Source organism: Pongo abelii, chromosome 15 (genome assembly GCF_028885655.2).
Source record: "Pongo abelii isolate AG06213 chromosome 15, NHGRI_mPonAbe1-v2.0_pri, whole genome shotgun sequence".
In the NCBI taxonomy this organism is placed as follows: Eukaryota; Metazoa; Chordata; class Mammalia; order Primates; family Hominidae; genus Pongo; species Pongo abelii.
The window spans coordinates 72,357,508-72,384,517 of NC_072000.2; the positions used below are offsets into that span (position 1 = coordinate 72,357,508).

The following is a 27,010-nucleotide window of genomic DNA, read 5'->3' on the forward strand; positions in this document are numbered from 1 at the left end:
ACAACATCTGCTATGTGATATTTTTAGGCATAAGGAAACCTTGCCCAGAAGCTACTTAACAGACTTCCCTATGTTCTATTGACCCGAGTTCTGCTGCATGCCCATTTTAAAATCAATTTCAGGTAAGGAGAATGAGATTACTGTTGTTTGACTGGACCTCGCACTGTAACTTTTTGTAGTGATGGAAATGTTCTATATCCATGCTGTCCAATACAGTAGCCATTAGCTCCATGTGGCAATTATGGAACAATTGAAATATAGCTAGTGCAATTGAGGAACTGCATTTTTAAAATTAACTTAAATGTATATAACCATGTATGGCTAGTAGCTACCATATTTGATCACATAGGACTAGATAAATCATCTGGGACAGAATGCATGTTGGGTGGTCAACTACCGTGTTCATTACATCTTTAAATAAAACAGTGAATAAGTGATGCATTTGTGTTTAGAACTTTATTCTAGTTACTGACTCACCTGGGAGGGTCTTTTGGGGACAAACCAACCAACCAACCAACCACTTGGGTAAAACCAACGTGCATGCTTACAAGGACTAACAGTGACAACATCTCCTAAGTGAAGGGAGAGGGTGGGAGATGATGACAGTCAACATGCGCCAGCATGTGGCATGGCTAAACTAATAGTGGAGGTTTGATTGGGATTTTATTAGCTGGGGAGGGACCCTGCTGGTAAGAGAGAGTCTGCTCTTTTCCATTAGGAAGCTGGTTTGTTTTGCAGTATTGTAGACAGGGAATGACACCTCCAAAGCCTGCCTGACCTGGAGGTCATAGAGCTAGGGAAATACACAGATGGCATCTGGTAGGATTTATTCATCCAGTTAATGTTTACAAATCACTTTCTATGAGCCAGGTACTGTTCTAGGAACTGAAAAGATAGTAAACAAGACAAAGTTCCTGTCCTCATGGAACTTAGAATTGTTACAAGCAAGTAAATAATACAATTTTGAATTGAGATAAGTGTTGAGAGGAAAATAAAGCAGGTAACAGAATAGAGTCAATGAAGTAAACCTTAACAAATGCCTAGATCTGTGACTTTCTTGTCACTCAGGTGATTTTTTTCCTTGGTGAAGGAGACATTTAGTTTATAGGCTTATTTAGATTCACAGCCAAAAAAATAAAAGGGCTCTGTTTAGATTTGCTATTTGCCAAAAGAAAGAAAAGTTAAATTAGTCCCTGAGTTAGCAATATATTTTTCTGCCACTTGAAAATTATATTTTGCCTGTGATACTGTGGCAAGCCTTGCATGGCCCAACAATAGGATGAAATTTATTTCTAGTTTGATTGTGTTTGTCTATGTCCTTTGCCTTATCTGGAGAACTTTGGCTATCTAAAGTAAACTTCTGGGCTCCAGCTTTCTCAACCATAAAATGGAATTATTAATAATAATCACAAGTCAGTTGGGTTCTCAAAAGATTTGCCATTAATCAAAATAATTATGAAATGATCCACAAAGTTGTGGGCCAAAGGGAACATTAAACATTTTTTATTAAAATTGGGCCAGTCATTTAACCTCTCTGGGCCTGACATTTTTCAGGTTACAATAGTTGTACTGTTGTCAAGAAGATTAGGAAACAGATCTTTTCTTTCAGTGATGGTAGAAATAGACGTTGGTATAACCCTTCTGGAGAGCCATTTGGCAGAACAACTATAAGTTCTTTAAAATGTGCATACCTTTTTGCCCCAATGAATAAAATTGAACAAGTATTCAAAGGCACATATTTAGGGATGTTCATCATAATATTGTTTACAATGGCAAAAGACAGTAAACAAATGTTCAACATAAGATTTTGATTCATTTGTGGTGCATTCCATGTGGAGTTCTGTGCAACTATTAAAGATAATGATGGTATTAATAGAATTGGAAAGAAGTTAACAGTGTATTAGCTTTTGTAGTGATCTGTGTCTCTTTATTTTGGGCTACTACAGCCAGGTGTGGTAATTATAATCACTTTTAAAAAATCTAGGATGAATAGCCTATTGAGCACTATGGTGTCCTAGGCACTATGCCTAAGCTTTGTTCGTATGTTATCTCATTGAAATTTCATATTAACTTCACTGAGTAGGAACAATTTGGAACCTTGTTTTGCAGATGAAGAAACCAAGGCTCAGAGGAATGAAGTAACTTGTCCAAGAACTTAAATTCAGAGATGGCAGAGTTAGAATTTATACTCACCCATTTGACTGAGCCTACATTTTGAAACCATGGGCTAGACCGCCTCTCTGTGACTATCTTTAGGTGCTAGATGGGATAGTCATCACAGGTATATTGTAGAAACTCCTTCACATCCTTTTCTGTAACTGCATTCTTATTTAAGAGTACTTTGACCCAGGTATATAGCAGGGGAAGAGGTAGTCCAGTCTTTAATACAGAGATCAGCAAAACCATGGGCCAAAACCAGCTCAGATATCACATGGCACACAAAGCCTAAAATTTTTATTATCTGGTCTTTTGCAGAAAAAGTTTGCTGATCCCTGCCTTAATACATTAGAAATCTGGAAGGATGTGTGTCTTATTACAATGACCACTTTTCTTTCCTTAAAGAGAATAATGAAAAACAAGCCAACAAACCAGTTTAAGGGTTACTGTCCTGCAGTACTACAGTCCACAGGTGTCTATGCAGTTGCCGAGGGTTTTCTGAGAAGGTGAACAAGAGCAGTCTATTTCAAAACTACTGAAGCCCTTTGTGCATGACTGACTGGCATTCCCTAACTGGGCCTTCTTCGTTGCCCTGACACTGCCTGTTGCTGCTCCTCTGAGAAGGAATGTGTATTCACAGATGAGGCGCTCCATTAGTCATGGTGCATTTCCTGGGCCCTGGAGACATGGGCATGACATCACCAAGGGCCAACGAGAAAGGATTCTCTGTAGCAAGCTCTCAAAACTCTTTAGAGGATTGTAGACTGTGTGTTCTGTTCCTAGCCCTCAGGGTGTGATTTGAGCTTGCCTTGCTCATCCAGCCATAGTCTGGGCACAAAAGTCTAGCTTACAGACCCAAGAAGCCAGGACAAGCTTGAAAATCTGCAGAGCTGCAGGCAGATTCCCATTTAGTATTTTTTTTTCCAGGGCTCAGGTTTTTATTCCCAGAGTTTTCTACTCCTAATGATGTTGTTACTTCATGTGGTAATGGGTGGGTGGTGAAAGATGAAGTCTGCATTAGATAAAAGACATTTGGCAGTTAAAATTTCTGGGTAAGTATAGGTTGGTAGCATAACAAAATCAGAAGTGTATTTTACCGTTTTGTTACATTGCTTTTGTGTGTGGTTTCACATAATAAAACAACATCTTTTAACAGCAAAGGCTCCTAGCAAAATGAGTGTGGCTTAAAATAGGGCAATTACCAAAGAACTTTACTGAGGGGATTAGTAACTCATTAAATCTTTTCTCTTCAAGGAGAAAAGAAACTTAAAAAAAAAAATTCTCTTTTCTTGGGTTTTAAGCATTTTGGATAAAAACTTTTCTGTCTTTCTCTGTGTCTGTCTCTCTCTCTGCCCCCTAATTTATGTATTTATTTATGAAAATAATTTGTGGAATTTAGTCAGGGATAACTTTGTTAATTCTGCGTACCAGGAAGTCTATTGAAAGACTTATTTCCTAATTGGCCCGATCTTTTGCTAACAAGGTATAATTGTAAAATTATCTTTTTAAAAAATATTCAAGGAAATCAAGGCTCAAAACTCAATGTGAGCTTACACTGAACAGACTTTTATAGCTTAACTCAGTAGTTGAACCTAAGAGCTGTGCTTTTCTATCTTCATTCAATCTATGATTGAATGAGAATGGTTCTTTTAGTATTTTTTCATGTTTGATTCCTTTTTGATGAAGTCAAAGAGAAATTGGGAAAAGTAGCCATTTTTATTAGTGTGTTATCTGTGGCTGCCATATACTATGGAAGAACCTGTCTCTACCACTTTTTAAAAAATGTTTCTGCAAGATAAAGATGATTTTTTTTTTGTAATTATAGTGGCTTTTATTTTTAAAAATCACTTGAAACCGCATGAATTTATCCTTATTTCCTAACATATATACCAGTAATTAAAGGACTTTCCTCTAGAACTGTAATATACTATAAGACAGGGCACTTTTTAACACTTCAGAGATCCTCCTTCAAAGATTTCTGTGCAATTCAAAACATTTATTACTAAAATTTCAAAACATCTCTGAAGATATTCTAAGTGGTTTTTTTTTTGGCTTGTATAGATGAGAAAGTTGAGGTGCAGAAAGATTGAACCTTGTACTTTGTGTCAGTCATAGAAGCAGATACTGAATGCATAAATCATTCTTTTATCAAAACTCTTAAGAGGACAGTTCTTTGTGTCTGTGTAAAATTGTTCTTGTTTTCCTTTGACAGCTTCAGGCTTTGCCTTATTAACAGCAGTGCTTATTTTTCAAAACCCTTTGATTGAGACAAAAAAAAAGCAGGTTCATCTAGCCTAGGCAGAACTGGAAGAAGCCCTGAAAGGGATAAATTACCTAAGGGTGGCAGTGTGGGGCATGGGAGCGCTCCCACTGCCTCACTCTTAGCAGAGTACTTGATTCTTCTCAATCCCGTCCCACAATTTCTCCCACCTGAACCAATATTTGCCAGTTTTCTACTCAGAGGGTTGTCATGACTACTGATGAGTTAATATTGGTAAAACCCTTTAAGCCTTTGGAAGAAAGGTCTCATAAAAGTGTACAGTTGGCACTGGCCCTGATAGCAGTCACAGGCTTTTTGAGTGGACACTAGGCGCCCTCAGATAAGGTTAACCAGATCTCTGTTTTTGGCGAGGACAGGCTCTAGAATGAGGTCTGCTGCTGCCATCTTGAGAGAACACATCTGGTTTGAAACGTTGAAAGCCAGGTGACCCTTGAAGCAACCACGCAGTAATGTCTCCTCACTGCTTCTGCTTCCTGCTGATTTGGGGAGCAGCAGGTGCCTCCCTCAGAAACCCTGCCAGCGAGTTGACTTGCCATGCTGATCGTCTCATTAAGCCCTAAACTTTTTCTACAGAAGAAAACTCTCAAAAGGCGATTCCAGAATATGACAGAGAGAGGTCATGACAGATAATCAGATCGGTTTATAAAAAATTAAGGATGAGTCATGTCACTCCTAAAGGAGCTGGCATCAATTTATTACACAAGACCAAACACTGAAGGAAGAAAAGCCTTTAGTCTCATTAAGGAGCCCAGACAAAAATCCCACTTAATTCATCTTGCTTTTCCTTTTCCTCCAACTCAGCTGGTGTGCAGGTGTAGGGCAGCTTGGCAGAAGATTTGAACGTTTGGAAAAGGGAGTCATTACTGAAAGTCACTGACACACACTTCCCTTGGAATGCTGCTGATGTCATGGAAAACCAGGACCTTAGCAATAACCCCTAACAACCAGAGCTACACTAAACAGTAAATGTTACCTCCACCAAGGCATTGGTTTTTAAAGAGTTTTAACAGGCCAGGGCTTGCCAGCCACCACTCATAAAAATGTTCTTATAATTTTACCCTACTCTCTAAAAGTGCTGGATAACTGCTGAGGTTTCTCTGCCACTCGGGATGCAAAGCCAAATTCACGTCACTTTCAAGGTTCACTAATCAGAATTTACAGCATTTCTTTTGCAGTCCTCTTCATACCCCCTGCCATGCTCACAGAGTTAGGTTTGGTAGATTTCATACTTTTTCAAAGAAGTCTCTTGTCTTACTGAGTTGTCTCAATTTCTGGTGATGGTGTGAATTAATGTGCCAGGTTTTGACTAGTATTTTATTAGTCTAGAGGTTAAGCAAATCTGGTTAATTGATAGCACTCAATCCATAGGTTATATTCCGATCAATTTGAGACAACCGGGCAAAGTGGCACTCTGTAGTTCAAACTCTGAACTAGGTATTGTCAAGGTGACCATATAATTTATCATCAAAACTAGAATATTTTTGAAAGTAAAGGGGCTGTATTAATAATTACTCTGAGATAACAGCAATAAACCGGGACTGTCGAAGCAAGTTGAGCATAGGGTCACCCTTGTTATTGTGCCAAGAGTCACCATTTAGCTGTCATTTATTAAGTCAGACATTGAAGAAACTTGCAAGAATGCAGAACAGTGCCACTCTTCTCATGAACATTTTTTGTTTTAGAAAATCTAGTCATTCTCATAAAAATATGTTATTTATGATAAGATGTTATGAGTTTATTAGTGTTAGTTTTAAATAAATTAAATAAATGCTTTAAAATTCATCTATTTTAATTTCTAATATGGTAAATATAACCCTCCCAAGTAAAAGCTCTATAGGTCTTCAATAATTTTTATATTCTTAAAGGGAACCCAAGACTAAAAGTTTTGAGAATTGCTGCTTTTTCTCTGCATGGGAAAGAATATACTACTAAAGCAAAATGATAAATTCCCTGGCAAGAGAGACCAGCTTAATCATGACTGCATCTGCCACAGCACTAGCAAAATGTCTTGCATATAGTTAGTGTTCTATAATACATAAATATGAGTAGACAAAGCTCATGTGACAGCTGAAAAGTTGCTGTGTTTTCTGATGTTTGGGTATTACATTAACATTATTATTTGGTTTAAGTCTTCGTTTTTTGATATTCAGTATGTTTGGTACTCTTTGTTAATCTTATTTTGACACAACAATGATGATGTCATTTTTCCTTTGAAAGTTTTATGGGATAGATCAAATTTCCTATGAAGTGAGTATGTTAGATAAGAAAACATAAAGCATAATAGAAGTAGGACTGCTTTCTTTTAACCTGCCTAACTGATGTTTATCCTTTATCTCAGGTGTAATCTTCTTCATCTGGCATTCCTAGACCTTCCCAGGCTGGTCTGCAGCCCCTCCCATGTGCTTGCAAAGTACCTTTTATCACAAGACTTACGACTCAGGGTCATTCCATTCATATGTTGGTTTCCCCAGTTAATTTTGAGTGCTTTTATTGTCAGAAGCATCCTTTAATTTCCTTATTCCCAGAATTAAATGTTGCTTGGTAAAGCTATTAAAGACTATCTGCTACACTGAAATGAATATAAAGAAGGAAAAACTAGTTACTTTAACTTTTACTAGTTAATGAAGTGTTTTTTTTTTTTAAATGTCATATGACATGATTTCTATAGTACGGACAGAAAAAATTTTTTTAGAGTAAAGGAAACCACAGTTTGAGGAAAGAAGATAGATTGCTTTGTTATGACCTTACATGCAGATTGATTTATATCTACCTACCTCTCCACTCTCAAACTCCTTTTCAGAGTTAGACTCTTTTAAGCCCTTTAAGGATTACGTATTTCTGAGTATGTGATTTCTGTCAACATCAGAAATTATCTCCATTGGCAAAAAAAGTTATGAAATGATTTCTATAATACAGGTTTACTTTTGTTGCAAGTAACTTTTCATTCTTTATGTTTTTCTTTCTTTCAAATGAAAATATTATCTTCTGTATTTAAATTTGTTCCTTGAGTTAGAAATACAATATTTTAAATCCATGCTTAATTTAATTTAGAAGATATCTCCAAGGTCTAAAATTGACTTGCTGTTTTGTAAATCAACATGACAGGATAAACAGAGGCCATAGTTTATTTGGGAAGCAGCATGATCATCATGATTTAATAATAGTGATAATTATATATAATAAGTAAAAGTAGGAATCTAAGTTTTTTGAAGATAGTTTTTAATGCCATGTGTTTTGCTTGGTTTTAATTTGGGTCTTTTCTCTGAGTGCTGTTCTGTGCCTCCACATTTGTTTCTCTTTTTGGAGACCACACATTTTGGATAATTACTTACCAAACTTATGTGCAAATTATTGATCAGAGTCAGAACACATCACAGTTTTTATCAAGTCTCCACTAAAAAAGGGGTTGGGGGCTTGCAGTGAGCTGAGATGACGCCACTGCACTCCAGCCTGGGCGACAGAGCAAGACTCTGTCTCAAAGGAAAAAAAAAGTGCGGGGGGTGGGGGGTTGGGGGAGAATTATTATGCTGTCTGAGATGGAGTCCTAAAGGAACACTGTGATTTCTCTGGACAGGTGACTGGCTGGATGGGGATGAGAGAGCTGGGTACTTGCCCAACTTTGCCACTGTCTAAGTTTTAGTGTGTTTTTAGTATGTCACCTTACTTCTCTTAGCTGCTATTGGTGTCCCCATCTGTAAAATCAGCCTGATCAAGCTGGGTTAGATGATCTCCAAGGTCTTTTACAAATCATCTAATTCTATAGCTTGTTTAGTCCTGTGTCAGGATTTCTTGTTCTTGAAGTCCCTAGTTGACAGATAATGGTGTAGAAGGAAATGATACATGGCAGAGTCCTGAATGACCAAAATGGACTTTGTCCACACTTATGTGCTAATCCCCAAAGAAGAAGAAAATACAAATGGGCCAGCGGCCAAAATGAAAATGGTGACAGTGAGCAAAACATTGAAGCAGACAGCTGAAAGCTTCATTTCCTGGCCCGGCTGCCATGAGAAAGGCTGTGCTTGCCAAACCCTTCAGGCCGTCAAGGCCAGAACTTTGGCTAGGTCTTAATTTGAGCACCCCCCACACCACACACACAAACCACACAGGAAAATTGTCTCTCTCCCTTTATATTTGTGCCTTTTGGCTACACTTCTATTTATGCCAAGTCCTTGCCTAATCTCCTTCCTTCCAGCTGTCACTATACTCTGCCTGTTGCTTTCTGGGGGCTTTGAAAAGCAGCTGCAACCTTCAGAGGAAGCGCAGGGTGGTTGGCATTGGTGGAAGGGTATTGTAAGTGTGTGTGGACTCTATCAGAAACAACAGTCACTTTTACCTGGTTTATGGACAATCCAAATTCTCACTCTCTTTCCTCGGCAAATGTTAGAACTGATGGCTTTAATTTTTTCTTCCTCCCTTCATCTTCAGGGATTTTTTTTCCTCCTCTACATTACTCAGCCTTTTTGTCTGTGAACATCCTGTGGAAGATTTCATTTGTCTTAGGTTCTTTGGCCAGGCTGCTCATCATCTTTTTTTTCCACATAAAACATATTTACCTAATGAGAGAACTTAAGATGGATAACCAGAGCCTCTGTACTCTCTCACAAGCCTAGAAATTTGACCCTTTCTCAATTCTGACAGTTCATCCCAAACCATTGGCCTCCTAAGGCCCAGAGAGCTCTTGGTCATTTGCTGTCTGTCTAGCCCCAGCTGTTGGAGAACTAGTTTTGGTGTACTTTCACCCCTGGCCTGTGTTGTTTCCCCACAGAGCTTGTCTGCATATGTCTCATATTGGCTCTTAGTGATGGCGGCTGAGCAAAGAGGCACTTGGTTGTCATCATTTTAGAAAATCAAGGAAGAATCTCAGGAAGCCCGATTGAAGAATCTTGGCTCAATATAGGGAAACACCATGTACTATGAAGGTTTTAAATTATTGCACTGTGCACAGACTGACTTTGTGGCCTGAAGACGGAAAGCAAAACAAGATTAAAATCTCACACAGTCATTGTCTTTTGTAGTAAAGCATTGTCTTTCCTTAATGAGTAGAGCTTTTTGAGATACAATGAGTTGTTCTCTGCTGCTCTTTCTGGAAACTTCATTAACTATCTTGCCCTATACCTGACAGTGCCAACCCACATTTCTGTTTATATAAAAGGAACTCCATATCCTCTTCAGAAGCTAGTAAACAAAAAAACCTCAAAGCATATCTGTGTTGGGGTTTGTCTATGTTTTCTCATGTCTGTATTTTGTGTTTTATTTAAAATAATTCAAATGTTAATTGATTTTAACTTCAAACAGGTGAATTTGTTTGCTAAAATTCTTTTTTTGATAGGATCTTGTTTACCTTTTTGTATATTATATAAAGTCTTTTTTATTCATATTGGGAAGATAACACTACAAAGCCATTTTTTTTCCATTTCTGCCTGTATAATTTCCTCCATCTTTGACTTGCTTGGCTATATTGTTTCAAATACCCAGTTAACCTTTTTATTACTCATTTCCTTATTACATGCTTTTGCATTGTCTACAATTCATAGAATCAGTATGGTAAAACATTAGAGCTGGAAGAGCCATTAAATATTAACTATCCAAACTTCCTATTTTGTATTAATAGATGAGAAAAAGCCTGCAGAAGGAACATGATTAGACCAAGGTCACACACATGCCACAGCCAGGCTCACAAGTCTTCTGACCCATTATCTAGTGGTTTTCCATTATAACACCTGTGTTCCATGTGTCAGGAATTTTCCAAAGCACTAGTGGGAACTCCATCAGAGACTGCATCCTACTGGAAAGAGCACAGGCTTTGGAGCTGGATAGATCTGGGTTTGAATATCTTGTTCTGCCATCTACTGGCGGGGTAAATTAGGCAAGGAACCAAAGCTTTTGGGGACTTGTTTTTTCCTCTGTTATATGGCAAAAGTAACAAGAATACTTTATGGTTATTGTGGATATTAAATTATATAACCTACATTAAAGTACCTGTTACACATATTATGTTTAATAAGTTATTATAAAAATCTGCTGGTCACAGAAAAATGTGATATGTGTAAATAATAACTTAAAATAGATATTTCATAATTGGTTATTCTGAGCCTCTCTTGTTCAGTAGTATTTTCCTGAAGTCAGTGTTAATGTGTGAATTGAGTGAATTGTCTGGAAATGAATTACTGAAAGTTATTTATATCTTGATTGTGATTCGTACATTTCCCTTTTCTTTATGGCTTTCCTCTGTACTTAGCTGCAGTGCATCTGCATCCTATCCAAGAACTTTTGTACAAGTTGAACTCACCCAAAGAAGACGTTTGGAGAGTACTTGGGTTTGGCCCCTGCCTTTCATCTGGCTAAACACTATTAGATAAATCTAGAATATATAGTCTATGTAGAATATTATGTTTACATTTTTAGAAACTTTGGATATTTAGTGTTTTTCTGAAACTTACTGAACTACATGATGAACAGCTTCAATGTGAAATTATATGTACTTGGTCTGGGTATAGGTAGAAGTTATGTTCAATATAAAGGGGCCCAGGACTGTTCTGTTAAAAAGGAATAAGGACTACATTATTTAACTAGTAGTGTGGGGAGATGGAATGAGTTAGGAAACAAAAGCTAAGATGGATTTAGCAAAGGCCAGAGCAAGAAAAGAAAGTTTAGGCTGGGCGTGGTGGCACATGCCTATAATCCTAGCGCTTTGGGAGGCCTTGGTGGGTGGAATGCCTGAGCTCAGGAGTTCAAGACCAGCTTGGGCAACGTGGTGAAACCCCTTCTCTACTAAAAATACAAAAAATTAGTGGATGTGATGACGTGCACCTGTAGTCCCAGCTACTCGGGAGGCTGAGGCAGGAGAATTGCTTGAACCAAGATGGCGCCACTGCACTCCAGCCTGGGCAACAGACTGAGACTCTGTCTCCCCGCCATGGCCCCCTCACCCCCAAAAAAGTTTAGACTCTTCACAGGAGGTGACTCAGGGGAATTTCAGTTAAGGGCCTCTCAGATTGCTTGGGTGTTGTTGGCTTACTGGAATGCCTTAAGTTTGAATTAGAGGGAAGGACCTTAAGGAACTAGACAGAATTTTGCTTCTCTATTAGAGGGCCCTGGCTTAGGTTTTAAACAGAAGTTAAGTGCAATTAGAAAGAGGCACTATGTACCTAACACATAGTGGATCCTTCATATGAAACCATTAATTGTCAGGGGACTTTCAGGCTCATATGATTTGGCTCATAACTATGGCTAGATAAGTAAAAGCTGTGAACACTCTTAGGGTTTTTTTTTAAATTGTTTTTTCAGTAAAGGTGAAAGTATAGCAGTGTTGGGAGGGGGTGTTCCTTGTCCCTATTTGTACACAATGTCTTAGATTAGATTAAGAGCCTTAGGCCAATGTTTGCTTAAAGATAAAAAGCAGGCATGATTCTGGAGGGATATTGGATAATCAAATATGACCAGGAAATAGAAGGTCCTATTTTGCTGTATTTTGGGTTCATCCAGATGGGATCAGACCAGAGGAATTTGGCAAGCATTGAGACTCGCCACTTAGAACCACACTGAAATAGTTGTGGTGGCAAAAGAATTTATCCAGGAGTCTTATTCCACTTGAGGCATAACAGCCAGAGATTCCTGGCCTTTGAGGGGAGAGTGCCAAAGTTGATGTATTTCAAAAACATCAACTGAGATCTATAAACCTAGGAGAAATAGTTGAATTGGATGACACTGGGACTATGTGTTTCTGTACTTTTCTTACAGAAGACATACTATGAGTAAATGTGTCCTGGAATCTACTTTTAAAAATTAGTTCTATGCTCATCTCATGTCCTCACATTGAGATTTAATGTATTGCAGTTTAATAAATAAGAACATATAAAATAATTTAACTGTAAGGACCTGTCTATGGGAACTTCTATATTCTGCTTGAAATTCTGACACATTAACCTGGCCATTTCCAAAAACTTTCTGGCAAGAGCTCTTCATGGACCTAATATTTGCTTTACTGTTTAATCATTCCCTGAGCCTTTTTATACTCTAGTAAACTACATCTGTCACTAGATTTCATCACCATCTGTATTATTTATCCCTTGTAATCTGATATCTATCTCTATAATGCCCAATTGTATCCCCTTCAAGAGGCCACTTCATTGGCTTTTATACATTAGGTTTTCAATAAATATTTTTATATAATGGTAAATGAAGAAGTTGTTCTTTATATTTTAAACAACTCTTATGAAAGGAGATTACAACACAGCTGGAAGGAATTATTGTGAGAGTGAAACATGGAACCAAAAAAGATAAAGCAAGGGAAATTAAAAAAAAAAAGAGCTTTATTGAGTTATAACTGACATCCAATAAACAGCACATATTTAGTCCAATTTGATGTTTTAACATATTTACATACCCATTAGATCATCACCACACTCAAGATAATTAACATGTCTTTTATCCTTAAATGTTTCTACATGACCTTTGCAATCCATATCTCTTACCCTTCCCTACCTCACCCTCATAAGCAAAACACTGATCTGTTTTTGTCACAATAGATTATATTACATTTTCTAGAGTTCCTTATTAATGGATCATACAGTATAAACTCATTTTGGTCTTGCTTTTTTACTCCAATTTATTTTGAGATTCATCCATGTCGTTGCATGTATCAGTACTTCATTACTTTTTACTGCAAAGTAGTTTTCCACTGTATGTATATACTACATTTGCTTATCCATTCATCTGTTGATGGACATTTTGGGTACTTTCTAGTTTATGGCTATTACAAATAAATCTACTACGAACATTTGACTACAAATTTTTGAAAAGAGGTATGCTTTCTTTTTTATTGGGCAAATACCTAGGAGTGGAATCACTAGATTATAGGATTGCTGTATGTTCAGCTTTGTAAGAAACTGCCAAACTGTCTGTACCATTTTGCTTTCTCACCAGCAATGAATGAGAGTTCCTGTTGCTTCACATCCTTGCCAGCATTTGATGATGCCATTGCTTTGGATTTTAGTCATTCTGATACAAATGTTCCCCAACTTACAATGGTTTGACTTACACTTTTTTGATTTTTCAGTGATGCGAAAGTGATATGCATGCAGTAGAAACTATACTTTAAATTTTGAATGTTGATCTTTTCCTGGGCTAATGATATGTGTTACGATACTCTCTCATGATACTGTGCAGTAACAGTAAGCCACAAGTCCCAGTTAGCCATGTGGTCAAAGGGTAAACCATCAGTACTGTGCAGTGTACTGTTCAATAAATTGTATGAGTTATTTGGCACTTTATTATAACATAGGCTTTGTGTTAGATGATTTTGTCCAACTGTAGGCTAATGGAAGTGTTCTGAGCATGTTTAAGATAGGGTAAGCCAAGTAAGGTATGATGTTCTGTAGGTTAGGTATATTAAATGCATTTTTGACTTATGAGTTTTCAATTTACAATGAATTTATTGAGTCATAACCCCACTGTAAGTTAAGGAGGATCTGTAGGTGTGTAGTGGTATCTGCATATCTTCTTTGAAGAAGTGTCTGTTCAGCTCTTTTACTCATTTTTAAAATCAGATTGTTTGTTTTCTTATTGCTGTTTTAAGAGTCCTGTGGATGCAAGTCCTTTATCAGATAGGTGTTTTGTAAAAATTTTCTCCTAATTTTTGGTTTGTCTATTCATTATCTTAACAGTGTCTTTGTCAGAGCAGAAGCTTTTAATTTTAATGAAGCCTAACTTATCAATTTTTTTTCATGGATTGTGCTTTAGGTGTTATATTCAAACTCATTGCCAAGCCCAAGATCACCTAGATTTTTTTCTTTGTTATCGTCTGGAATTTTTATAGTTTGCGTTGTATATTTACTTCTATGATCCATTTTGAGTTAATCTTTGTGAAAGGTATAAAGTCAGTGTTTAGATTGATGTGAATGACTATTTGGTCCAGCACCATTTGTTGAAAAGACTATCCTTCTGCATTGAATTGACTTTGCTTCTTTGTCAAGGCTCATTTAACTATATTTATGTGAGTCTGTTTCTGGGCTCTGTTTTGTTCTGTTGATCTAGTTATCTATATTTTCACCAATATCACATTGTCTTGATTACTGTAGCTTTGTGAATGTATGCATGTATTCATTTAAGAGATGAGGTCCCACTATGTGGCTCAGGATGGAGTGCAGTGGCTATTCATGGGCGTGATCCCACTTCTGATCAGCATGGGAGTTTTGGAGTGGTCCAGTTCCAATCTAGGCCAGTTTATTCCTCCTTAGGCAACCTGGTTGGTTCCCTGCTTTCAGCATATTGATGCTGAACTGAATGTGGACACCCAATTGGCATAGCACACAACAACCCAGAACTCCTGTATTCAAGCAATCTTTCTGCTTTAGCCTCCCAATAGCTGGGACTACAAGTGCATGCCATCATGCCTGTCAGATTACTATAGCTTTATAGTAAGTCTTGAAGTTGAAGCCTTTTTTTTTTTTTTTTGAGACAGAGTTTCACTCTTGTTATCCATGCTGGAGTGCAATGGTGCAATCTCAGCTCACTGCAACCTCCACCTCCCAGGTTCAAGCGATTCTCCTGCCTCAGCCTCCCAAGTAGTTGGGATTACAGGCATGTGCCACCATGCCCAGCTAATTTTGTATTTTTAATAGAGACAGGGTTTCACCATGTTGGTCAGGCTGGTCTCAAACTCCTGACTCAGGTGATCCACCCACCTTGGCCTCACAAAGTGTTGGGATTACTAGCATGAGCCACCGTGCCCTGCCTGAAGACTTTTATTTCTCCAACTTTGTTTTTCTTTGTCAGTATTATGTTGGCTATTAGTTTGTTTCCTTTCTACATAAACTTTAGAATTTGTCCATATCCATAAAGTAACTTGTTTGGATTTTGATTGAGATTGCACCAAATTTATGGATTAGGTTGGGAAGAACTAACTTCTTAACAATATTGAGTCTTCTTATCCATGAACATAGAATATCTCTCCACTTATTTAGATCTTCTTTGATTTCTTTCATGAAAGTTTTATAATTTTCTTACATAGATCTTGTACATATTTTGTTTGGTTTATACCTAAGTATTTCCCTTTTGTTGATGCTAGTCTAAATGGTATTGTGTTTTTAATTTCAAATTCCAATTGCTCATTGCTGATATATAAGTAAGCAATTGACTTATGTACATTAACCTTATATCTTATTTGTTTTTGGATTAGTGTTTTTATGATTCCATTTACCTCTACTATTGTCCTATTAGCTGTAACTCTTTGTGTAATTATTTTAGTGATGGCTGTAGGATTTGACAGTATATATCTTTAACTTATCACAGTCTATCTTGAAGTGATATTATACCACTTTACATACAGTATAAGAACCTTACGATAGTCTTAAAGTAGTTGTCATACATTTTACTTACACATAAATATACTTTAGTTATAAATCCCACACTGAGTTTTATTTTAGTCAATTATCTATAAAATATATTTTGATAATAAGAAAATAAATTTAATAAGTATATATTACCCAGTGGTTACCATTGCCTGTGATCTTTCCTTTGTATAGACTGATTTACTGAATGAGATTTACCTGAAGAATTTGCTCTATCAGGTCTTGTAGTGTAGGTCTCCTTGTGATGAATTATTTTAGCTTTTGTTTATCTGAGAGGTCTTTATTTTACCTTTGTTTTTGAAAGATATCTTTGTTGGGTATAGAATTCTAGGTTGATAGATTTTTTTTCTTTTAGCTTTTTGTAGTTATTGCTTTATTGTATTTTGACTTTTATTGTTTCTGACTAGAAACTGTGCTTATCCTTATCTTTGTTCCTCTGCATATATATATAATTTTTTTTAATCTTGTTGTTTTTGAGATTTTCTTTTCTCTTCGATTTTGAGAAATTGATTGTGATGTGCCTTTGTGTCCTTTTCTTTGCTTTTTATGCTTGGGGTTTTCTTGAGCTTTTTTTGATATGTGTGTTTAGCATTTTCATCAAGTTTGGAAAAATCTTGGCCACTATGTTTTCAAATATTTTTCTTCTCTCTCTACCTTCTCATCTTTGGGGTCTCTTACTACACATATATTAAGCGAATTGAAATTGTCCCACAGCTCACTAATGTCCCACAGCTCCATTCATTTTTGTTGGTTTTTGTGTGTGTGTGTGTGTTTCAGTTTGCATAGTTTCTATTGTTATGCCTTCAAGTTCTCTAATCATCTCTTTTGCCATGTTTAATCTCCCATTAATTCTATCTAGTGTATTTGTCACCTCAGACATTGTAGTGTTTACCACTAGAAATTTGATTTGGGTATTTTTAGTATTTCTATTGACTTTTCAAACATGGACTATAGTTATAAAGACTTTTTTTTTTTTCCTTTTTTTGAGACGGAGTTTCACTCTTGTTGCCCAGGCTGGAGTGCAATGGCATGATCTTGTCTCACCACAACCTCTGCCTCCTGGGTTCAAGTGATTCTCCTGCCCCAGCCTCCTGAGTAGCTGGGATTACAGGCATGCGCCACCATGCCTGGCTAATTTTTTTGTATTTTTAGTAGAGACAGGGTTTCTCCATTTGGTCAGGCTGGTTTCGAACTCCAGACCTCAGGTGATCCGCCCACCTCGGCCTCCCAAAGTGCTGGGATTACAGGCGTGAACCACCATGCCCAGCCGTAAAGACTATTTTAATGTTCTTGTGTTATGTAGCTTTGAAATGATTCCAGATACATAATTTGCTGCATGAATGATAAAAGTTTTGCTGTGGTAAGAACACAGAGTGTAATCTTCCTCCCCACAGAAATGTTATATCACACCTTATCAGACCACATATATGAACTCATATATGAGTAGTTGTCCTCAACTGCTGGATTCTAAAACACATATAAACCCAAGATTTTGACAGATACGTTGAGAACGTAGGCTGTGGCAGGGCTACTCTCTGTTAGCCTTTGAGTTATTCTCTTGAGCCTGGCCAGCCAACACCAGCACTACTTGCTAGTGTTGAGGGACTTTTCATGTTGTTGTGGATCCCCATTGTGTTGGTCAAACCATCACTCCCTAGAATCTCTTGTAAAAGATATGCCTCAGATGTTGTTTTTTGTTTGTTTTTGCTTTTTTAACTTAACAAATTGGTAATTGTTTTAACTTTTATATTAGGTTCAGGGGTACATGTGCAGGTTTGTTATATAGGGAAATTCGTGTCACAAGGTTGGTTGTACAGATTATTTCATTACCTAGGTATTAAGCTTAGTACCCAATCATTTTTTTTTTTTTTTAGCTCTTCCCTCCTCCCACTCTCTTCCTTCAAGTAGGCTCCAGTGTCTCTTGTTCTCCTCTTTGTGTCCATCAGTTTTCATCATTTAGCTCCTACTGATAAGTGAGAACATGTGATTTGATTTTCTTTTTCTGTGTTAGTTCACTAAGGATAATGGCCTCCAGCTCCATCCATGGTCCCACAAAAGACATGATTTCATTCCTTTTTATGGCTGCATAGTATTCCATAGTGTATATATATATATCTCATTTTCTTTTTCCAGTCTGCCATTTATGGGCATTTAGGTTGATTCCATGTCTTTGCTATTATGAATAGTGCTGCAATGAACATACATGTGCTATGTCTTTATGGTAGAATGATTTATATTCCTTTGGGTAGATACACAGTAGTAGTATTGCTGGGTCAATATTTTTAAGTGTTACTGTGCCACTTTATGTATAGTATAAGAACCTTAACAATACTCTTACAGTACTTGTCATACATTTAAATATACATTAGTTATAAATCCCACACTCAATTTTGTTTTAGTCAATTATCTGTAAAATATATTTTGATAATAAGAAATAAATATAATAAATAAATTTGAATTATCCAGTGGTTATCCTTTCCAGCGATCTTTCCTTTGTACGCATTGATTTACTGAATGGTAGTGCTATTTTTAGCTCTTTGAGGAATTTTCACACTGCTTTACACAATGGTTGAACTAATTTACATTCCCACCAGCAGTGTATAAGTGTTCCCTGTTCTCCTCAACCTCTCCAGCATCTGTTATTTTTTGACTTTATAATAATAGCCATTCTGACTTGTGTGAGATATTATCTCATTGTGGTTTTGATTTGCATTTCTCTGATCATCAGTGATATTGAGCTTTTTTCATATGCTTGTTGGCCATATATATGTCTTTTTTTGAAAAGTGTCTATTCATGTCCTTTTTAATGGGGTTGTTTTTTTCTTGTAAATTCATTTACATTTCTTATATATGCCGGATATTAGACATTTGTCAGATGCATAGTTTTATGCCTCAAACTTTGACTAGACTTTGCATTCATGGAGGCCTACTTCCACCCTAATTGAGCAAATAGACTTTAATAATTAGAGTCTAAATGAAATGGAAACTCACACACTATGAGGTTAGTGTATCTCATTTATTGAGTGTATTCCCTGAGAGGTTTGTTCTCATTATTCTCCACCTGTTTAAGCATTGTGGGGGAAAAAAGAATCTCTTTGTCAATAAGCCATGTGATTCATGAGTCATATTTTAATCATCTTCTTATTTTAACTATACAAAGCACCTTGTCTGCTAATTCTAGTATCTGTGTCAGTTCTGAGTTAATTTCAATTGGTTGATTTTTCTCCTCACTATGAGTCGTATTTTCTTGCTTGTTTTGCATGCCTGGTTATCTTTGATTAGATACCAGACATTGTGAATTTCACCTTTTTGGGTGCAAGATATTTGTATTCCTATAAATTTTAAACTTTGTTTTGGGATGCAGTTAAGTTACTTGGAAACACATCCTTTTGGATCTTGCTTTCAGGATTTGTTTAGGCAGAACCATTTAATTTAAAGCTAATCATTCCCCACCATCAAGGCAAGACCCGTCTGAGTATTCTACCCAATGCTTCATGCATTATGAAGTTTTCCATTCTTATTGGTAAAAATAGGCATTATTCTTGGTCCTGTGTGAGTGCCAGGCACTCTACCCTCTACTCCTCTCAGATCATTCTTTCTCTAACCTCAGGTAGTTTCCTTACATGCATGCACTAATCAGTACTCTGATCAATATTTAAGGGGGACCCTCTAAGCTCTCTTCTGTGAACTTTAGCTGTCTTCTTTTCTCTGGATTTTCAGCTCCTTCTCCTCACTTCAGGGAGCCTGTTGGATTCCACCTGTGTTCCCTCTTCATGCAACACAACCTAGAAATTCTCTTAAGGTAGTGGCCTGAGGAAATTGTAGAACTTTCCTTTTTTTTTTTTTCCCCTCATCTCTTACCAGATGTCCAGTGTCTTGAAAAGAGGTTGTTCCATGTGTTTTGTTTCTTGAAAAGTATTGTTGGTTGTTTTAGGTGGTAGGGTAAATCTGGTCCCTGTTACTTAATCTTTGTCAAAAGCAAAAGTGCTCAGAGATCTTCCTTTAAGTTTTCAATGGTAGTTCTAGAAATGACCAGTCACAAAACAGGGAATCTCTAACTGAAAGATCCATGACATTTCATTATAGAGAGTTAGGAAAGAGAATTAATCTGAGAATTACCATTATCTAGTCTTCCTCCCATTCATATTCTTCACAAATATTTGCATAACACAATTTTTTTGTACCATTGTTGACCATATCAATGGGTAGATTACTGAATTTTAGGGGGAAAGACATGCACAAGCTACTAGAATGATAAGTTTTATTGAACATGTTATATAAATGGAAATTATGCAAGAGGAGCTGGGTTGGTATAGTATAGTATTATATTTCTTTTCTTTTTTTTTTTTTTTGAGATGGAGTCTCACTCTGTCTCCCAGGCTGGAGTGCAGTGGTGCGATCTCAGCTCACTGCAAGCTCCGCCTCCCAGGTTCACGCCATTCTCTTGCCTCAGCCTCCCGAGTAGCTGGGACTACAGGCGCCTGCCACCATGCCCGGCTGATTTTTTGTATTTTTTAGTAGAGATGGGGTTTCACCATGTTGGCCAGGATGGTCTCGATCTCTTGACCTCATGATCCACCTGCCTCGGCCTCCCAAAGTGCTGAGATTACAGGCATGAGCCACCGCACCCAGCCTATATTTCTTTATAGAGGTAAAATAGGTGTGAGATTTTTGTTTTTACTTATTTTGCTTTGTTATTTGGGCTTCACTGGGGAACCAAGTGGTTTTTGGCAAGAGAAGAAGCACAAAAAATACAGAAAAGCCGCTTCTTATGGTTCCTATAATGGCAACCAAGTCAATAAATTGTTGCAAAATTCAACTAGATTGCGATAGGGTAGTTACTGCAACTGCTTTATCCTTTTATAAATAGTCAGTTTGAAAAGTAGAAAAGTTCATGGGTAAAGAGCAGTAGCTAGAATGCAAATGTGAATCCAGGATGCAATATACAAAGGTTTTTGCAGTTTTCAGCAAGTGTGAATTTCTGATTGACGAGACCCTCAGAGCAGAAAGAGACCCTCCTCTGTCTGTGTGTAGGATTAGTAACATACAGAGACGTGGTGTTCATCTGCCCAGTTTATGTGGCTAATTAGCATTTAGAGTTTCTTCAATAGAAGCTAGTGAAGTAAGAACTAGATAATATCTTGGAAGATCTTTTTGTTTCTTCTGTCTTGCACTTCGAAGAGGGGCTCAGACTGTTGAATTGGAACAGAACAATTAAACAGACTGTAAAATGAAGTCCTGACATGCTGGTTGCTTTGCCTGCTGTGTCAGAGCAAAGCTGACACTGGTTCCAGGGAGAGAGAATACTAGTTTTGTTTATTTGTTTGTTTCCAGACAATTTCCTATGTCATCACTTTTTGTGTGTGTGTGTGCGCCAAGTGTTTGAGGTTGATAATGTTGACGGAGGCCTTGCAGAATGGAAGTTCATCTCCACAGGGAAAGCCTTTGTATTTCAAGTTTTAAAATTCCAAAATATTTTGCTATAACATTGTTATTCCTAGTTTTTTATGCCTTTTTGTGTGGAAGGTTGGTTTCTCCTTTATCTAGTTACCAGCTTTTAGGGGAATCCCTTTGTAAGTCAAGAAAGCACTTTAGAAAATTTCTGTCTCTCTCTCTCTCTCTCTGCCTTTATGAAACTGACAGTAGCATATCTTGCTATTCTTGGGTCTTAGTTTGGAATTAAGTTGTGCATGCAGTATGCCCAGAAGCCTCAGTTTTTAAAAAATTTCTGTGTTTATTCATATTTAACTTCATTCTAACAGGGTCATGCACACTGTGATATTTATTCATGAAATATTTAGGAAAAGATAAAATGTTTGAACTATAATGAATTATGATTTTATTATCCTTTTATTAATGATAATACACCCAACGCTATTCTTGAAAGTTTGAAAATGGAAACCTTGGTAAATTTTTTTTCTTTTGGCAGAATTTTGAACTTTTTTACATAAAAATGTAAACCTTTGGTATTATGGGTCACCTGGTTCCGTAGCATCTCTTTGATTTAAAGAGGATATCATCCATTTAAAAAGGACTCACAGCCAGGCATGGTGCCTCATGCCTATAATCCCAGCATTTTGGGAGGCTGAAGTAGGCAGATGCTTGAGCTCAGGAGTTTGAGACCAGCCTGGGCAACATGGCAAAACCCTGTCTCTACAAAAAATACAAAAATTAGCGAGGTGTGGTGGCATGCACCTGTGGTCCAAGCTACCTGGGAGACTGAGGTGGGAAGACTGCTTGAGCCTGGGTGGTTGAGTCAGCAGTGAACCGTGATTACACCACTGCACTCCAGCCTAGGTGACAGAGCAAGAACCTATCTCAAAAACAAAATAAGCAAAAGGGACTTACTTTGGGGATTTGGGGAACTAGAAAATATTATTATTCATATTAACCTACACCCATAAAAGAGTGCTATTAAAAGTTCACTTAATACAAGGACTTCTTTTTCTTTGCTTTGGATTTAAGCAAAAATCCAAAGCAAAAAAATCCAAAGCAAAAAAAAAGGAGATTTGATTAACATACTTAAGCATGTTATATGAAAGGGATGACATTGTGAAAGATGGGGATACTATATAGAAGTAATAAAATAAAAGGTATGGAATTAGGTAGTGTAAGAATTTCAGAACTAAAATAGTCTTAGAAATCATTTGGAACATGGATTTCTTTTGATAGAAAACTTCTGTCCTGCAGTATATCAGCCTTGTCCAGCAGAGCTAGTTAGTGCAGATAGAAGAACCTAGGTTACTTAACTACCAGTTCACTGTCCTTTCTATTATATTGTAATTCTGTTTTCTGTTTTATTTTAGAAGCAGCAATCCAGATGAGCTCTATATCCTGAATAAAAACAATAATAATGGCAATAACAAACTATTATTTTTTTGAGAAATATGACTTAAACCTATTTGTTTTTATTTATTTGGTTTGTTTGTTTATTTGTATGTAGTTTGTCAGAAAGCCATAGGAGTCAGGCGTTGGGTAGCTCGTGGTCACTAGTATTATTTTCAAAGTCAGAAATCATTGGAGAAGAATCCCCTTCTAATGTAAATTTTTAAACTATTCATTTGAGTGTTTAGGAAGCTGTGATCTCTGCTGTGATAATCCTGGAAGACATTGCTCAAGCCACAGCTGGCTATTATTGAGACTATGGGAAGAAAAAGAGCTTTTTGCCCTGATTTATCCCATAAAATGAATAATAGGCCACATTCAGGGAGACCTAGCTCATGGCAGACTATTCTCACCACACCCTTCACACAGCCCTTTTTTTTCTTCTCCCATTCCAAGCCACCATCCCAACCTGCCTTGACTAAACTCAATGAACAGGAACCATTGTATGAATCGGAAGGAAAATGTCTTAAATATATGAAGTTATAATGAGTTGGTAAGTGCTGTAAAAATACTCTGTAACTTAGTTGGAAGTTGCATCATCCATGCCTGTGGCACTATGGACTGGACCCAAATGGTATAATTCTTCAGTGTAACACTGAAGTAATTTTTGCATCTGCCAAGTAAATGGTTTAGATTTCAAACCTATGAAATGCCAAACTGTAATTGTTCAATTCTAGTGAACCACAGATGTGTTTAATTTCCTTCCTTTACTTTTTGCTGTCTTCTTTAGGTAAGCTGAACCAAATAAAGAGTGGCCTTATGTAAATCTACAAAGTGAACTTTAACGTCAGTCAGTTAATATACTTAATGCCTAAATGTTATATAACACTGCTCTATATAGCACTTTTAAGTGTATAAAATTTTTGATAGAGGATAAGTCCATTTCATTTAGGGAAAACAATTGTTTCAACCACATATATTATAATAGGAGTAGAAGTGGCATATCGTAATGAAAGAACATGGGAAGTCAGAAAACCTGGATTTATTTTTGCCTCTCCTGTTGATTCTTCATTTGATCTGGCCTGAATAATTTCCTTTTTCTTTAATTTCCATATCTGCTGAAGGTGAATAATAATACTTTCATTGGCCACATAGAGGTGCTGGGAGAATGAAAGATAAATTCTCCCAAAGCACTTTGAACTGCCTAGAAGAAAGACTTATTTAAATAAAAGTTGATTCTATTTTCTATCTTTTTATTTCTTACAAGCAGACACCACAGTAAGTGTTAGAAGAGCCTCAAAGATTTGTTTTTTTTTTTTTTTTTGCAACTTTTATTGTAGGTGAGAAGGTTAATATAATTGCCTTCACTTTATAAACAGAGAAACTAATGCCCCCAAAAGGTTTGTTTTGGGGCTTAAAATGAGTAGCCTTGTATGGGAATAGGGGAAATTGGTGGGGGTATAGATGTAATAACATCAGCCATGAGTTGATAATTATTAAAGCTGGTAATGGGTGTGTCTGTTTGGGGGGCGGTTATCATGAATACTATCATGTCTACCTTTGAAATTTTGTATAAAAAAGTTAAAATTTAAAAAATTGATTAAAAAATATCTCATTTTCATTTGCAAGGTTCTTTTAAAAATGCTATTGAGGCTGGTCATGGTGGCTCACGCCTGTAATCCCAGCACTTTGGGAGGCTGCGGTGGGTGGATCATGAGGTCAGGAGTTCGAGACCAGCCTGACCAACATGGTGAAACCCCGTCTCTACTAAAAATACAAAAATTAGCCAGCCATGATGGCGTGTGCCTGTAATCCCAGCTACTCGAGAGGCTGAGGCAGAAGAATCTCTTGAACCTGGGAGGCGGAGGTTGCAGTGAGCTGAGATCGCACCACTGCGCTCCAGCCTGGGTGACAGAGCAAGACTCCATCTCAAAAAAAAAAAAAAAGACAAAGTATATGCTTGGACCCTGAACACAGACATTTTAGTTTTTTGTACTTAGTTTTTACATTCTATTTCCAATGCTTTCTAACCATTTACTACTTTTAACATATTATGCTATTTCTTTAGTGTTAATATATTACACTTTTTTCTTATTCCCGTTCCAGATGTTTGTCATGTGCTTTGTTGTCAATTTTAGATTTTCATTTTCCTATTTTCGGGAATTATAAACAGTCACTTATTAACCCAATTACTTTCTGCTTCAATGGGCTTGTCATTGGGTAGCCATGTGAATTATTTCAGCTTTTAGAGACACAGATCAACCTGCTACCCTATACCCACAACAGAAAACTGCCGACTTCCCCATTGTAGGAACTTACAATCAAATGGCATTTGAAACATGTGAGAACACTCCTATTATTAAAAAAAAATCACCCTCAACCTGGGTTGTTTTCACTGATAGACTTGCATGGTTAAAGCTTGCTATTTGATGAGCTCCCAGATGACGCGAATGCTGGGAAATGCAACATACTCACTGTGATTTGTTTTTAGACATCAAAAGAAATCCATTTTACAAAGGAATCATATAACTTTAGAGCTAAGAAAGATCTTAATAATCATCTGGTATAGACCTTTCCGTTTATTTATGCCAGAACCTAAAATTAGAAAGGCCAGGTAATTTGCTCAGTGTTACATACCTTAGTATGGCAGAGCTGGAACTTGAACCTGAGTTCCCTAGCTTTTAATTCAGAGTTCTTAACTAGGTTGCCACTCAAGTGCATTCAGGTCTTTGATGCTATTTGTGAACACTAAATATGTCTCTGCTTCTTACAACTTAGAAATCTTACTCTATTTTGCAATGCCCTGCCAAGTCATATTGGATCCTGAGGCAAAATGAAAGACCAATGGCACTGATCCTGTCTTTATTTAAAATTCTGATATTTTCTTCACTATGGATTTGTGGGATTAATTTTGATTTTTTAAAATATTGCATTAAGATATTATATCTTGACTACTGAGTTTTTTAGTAGCTCCTAAAATTTTGCATTTGAAGTGGGTGCCTCGCTTGATTCACCCTAGTCCCAATCCTATTATTTTTGCTTTAATCTATTAAATCCCTTTTTCAGCCTTCTGGCAATAAAATAAAATCAACCTATGGAACCTTTATAAGCAAACCCTTACTATTGGCCACTTACAAACAATGGTGGCAAACAAACCAGAATCTGCAAGTGCTTTTCATTGGCTTGATTGTTGGTAACATTGCATAGTAATTACATAGTCATTTTTGGCTCCATGAATTGAAACTTTCTTGGAATGTCTAGCAGTTTATTGAAAAGAGCTCAAAGCCAAGACGTGAGTTCTTTTGTTTGATCCTTCACATTATTGTGTTTTAGGCTCTTATATCGTTGTGTTTGTTTTGATTTCTATAAATTGGGACTCAAGGGAAGGAAGCTCTTTATAGGCCTATTATTTTCATTTTACTTGGTCCTCTCAACACCTGTTTGAGATAGGTACTTCATAGGATAAAATCAACTCACACTGACTTAAGTTAAAAGAGAATTCACTAGCTAACATAATTGAAAAATCTAAGGAGTAGATCTGACTTCGGGTATTACACATCATTTTGTCAGGGCTTTCTCTCTCTTGTTTTCTACTGGGTTGGCTTTATTATTATTCAGGTTTTTCTTATGTAGTAGCACCAGGTGTATACTCTACTAGCTTAGCAACCTTAGTAGAAAGGGAATGAATCTTTCCTGATTGCTTGAGCCAGAGTCTCAGAATTGAGTATAATTGGCCCAGCATAGGTCACATGTACATCCCTGCACTAGGCATAAAGGCCTGGCGAATGCAATTAAATCACCGGCTGAACCTGGTTCATGTGTTCAGCCCTGGGTCAGGGACTGGATTGAGAGTAGAAGAGATCTGTTTCCTCTAAAGGAAGAGACGACTTTTTAAGTCTTTTCCCCCCAAAAGGGATTCTGGACAGGGAAAGACAAATGTCAACTAAAATGTTACTATTCTCACTTCATTTATGAGGAAGTTGAGGATTAATTAAGTGAATTTTCACGAGGCTATATAGCTAATGAGTGATAGGATCTTAACTTTGACCCAAATCTGCCTAAATCTAAAGCCCATTCTCTTTTTTCCACACCTTGTGTCCCTAAAACACCATGCTCCTTCCTCCTTCTCCTTAATGTGAAACCATGATGGTTGCCATCACTTTACAGCAGTATTCTTCAAAAAGGAGGGATTTTGCCCCCAGAGGAAATTTGGTAATTTCTGGAGACATTTTTTTTATTGTCACAACTGTGCACAGAGGTGAGTGTGGTGCTACTGCATAGAGGCTAGGATGCCTATACCTCCTATAGTGCACAGAACAATTCCTCACAACAAAGAATTACCCAGCCTAAAATGTCAGTAGTGGTAAGGTTAAGAAACCCTGCTTTTTAGGTTCAA

General features: G+C 37.0%; 1 protein-coding gene across 20 annotated transcripts in view; it reads left to right on the top strand.

Moving 5' to 3' along the window:
* The window catches only part of RAD51B (RAD51 paralog B), a 799,436-nt gene that overhangs the window by 320,280 nt on the left and 452,146 nt on the right, over positions 1–27,010 (top strand). For 2 of the 20 annotated variants that reach the window (XM_063715901.1, XM_054530776.2), the window contains exon 8: positions 1–12,757. This exon is cut by the window's left edge and continues 24,378 nt beyond it. The exons of the other annotated variants lie outside the window; for them this stretch is intronic. The gene's annotated coding sequence lies outside the window, so the exon portion shown is untranslated. Of the gene's footprint in view, positions 12,758–27,010 lie in introns of those variants that run through there. 20 annotated transcript variants of the gene reach the window in all.